This window comes from Mandrillus leucophaeus, unplaced genomic scaffold, assembly GCF_000951045.1.
Source record: "Mandrillus leucophaeus isolate KB7577 unplaced genomic scaffold, Mleu.le_1.0 Scaffold233, whole genome shotgun sequence".
Classification (NCBI taxonomy): domain Eukaryota; kingdom Metazoa; phylum Chordata; class Mammalia; order Primates; family Cercopithecidae; genus Mandrillus; species Mandrillus leucophaeus.
In genome coordinates this window covers 4616928-4618116 of record NW_012102399.1, presented here as the reverse complement: position 1 = coordinate 4618116, position 1189 = coordinate 4616928, and the positions used below count along the sequence as shown (strand labels likewise).

Here is a 1189-nt window from a genome sequence, read left to right as displayed (position 1 = left end):
AAAGGCCACAGGAAGTTATTTGCCTCTTTGAAGCGTTTTCCAACAGTATAGATCTCATGAATCAGATCCTCCATGCAGATGATGCCATATTTACCTAAATATTTTAAGGTTAAGATTATTAAAGTTGCAAAAAGTTTTGAATTAATTGATAGACTTTAGGACACCCAACAAGAGCAACTGTAGGCTGTGAGATAAAAACACACCAGGAATAAACAGGGTAAATGCATGGCTTTATGAAGATAAGGTTCAAGCTAATGAAACCATGCCTTACGTTTTCTTTAAGTTTAACCAAGAATCACAGGGAATATATGAAGATTCACAATAGTGAGAAATGTACAGCCACAAGAGAATAGGAAGTTATCGCATGGTCAAATTTTCCCCCAAACAGAACCTACCAAGAGATCGAGCAATCAAAGCATTATCTGTCAAAGCAATTCGCTTCTTATTGATTTTGCCATAACCACGCTTGTAGATTAGCTCATTTACTGACTTCAGATTGGGGTACCTGAAGTGAAAAAGCAAACATAAATAAGGTGACCACTGTTAAAACATCTAAAATTCATGTTGACACATAGCCAATTTACCAAACAGAAATCAAAGGAGAAAAGAGACTTACCCCCATGCAATATATGGCTCTACAATCCTCAGCATGTTAATCGAAGCCTTGTTGAGCTTCACAAAGGTTCCATTGAAGATTTGACGAAGGCGCAAAAGCTGCAATACCTTTCGGACCTTTGGGCTCACGCCATTGATACTATGGTGAAAAGGGACCAGAAATGCATTTGCCTTTCATCGAAATTTTTATTAATACTAACCATTATAGTTTGGAATATCGAGTCCTACACCTAAACAGACAGGAATCCTCTCACGTTACACAATGAACTTCTGTATTCGATTAAGAGAAGGGATAGGAGCGTGAGGAACATGGCTTGCAACTAAACCATTAGTGATCACCACCCTCCTTGTTCTAGCTTCCCCTAAAATATTGTTACTCCAGTGTTTCAGAATCAGGGCTCCCAGAAGTAATGTGAAGTTTTTTTGTTTGTTTGTTTGTTTTACCGGTGCTCACTCTCCCTTTCAAACCTGAATACAGTAAAACTGAATTTACCCTCTGATCCTGATGACAAACGCCAGTTTGGGTTCAGCAGGTACATAGAAGTTGCCAGCTTTTCTTGCCATCCTCGCCATT

At 38.8% G+C, this 1189-nt stretch overlaps 1 protein-coding gene across 1 annotated transcript in view; it reads left to right on the top strand.

Annotated features, from left to right (window-relative positions):
- The window catches only part of RDH10 (retinol dehydrogenase 10 (all-trans)), a 37389-nt gene that overhangs the window by 1759 nt on the left and 34441 nt on the right, over positions 1 to 1189 (top strand). The gene's annotated exons all lie outside the window — the stretch shown is intronic.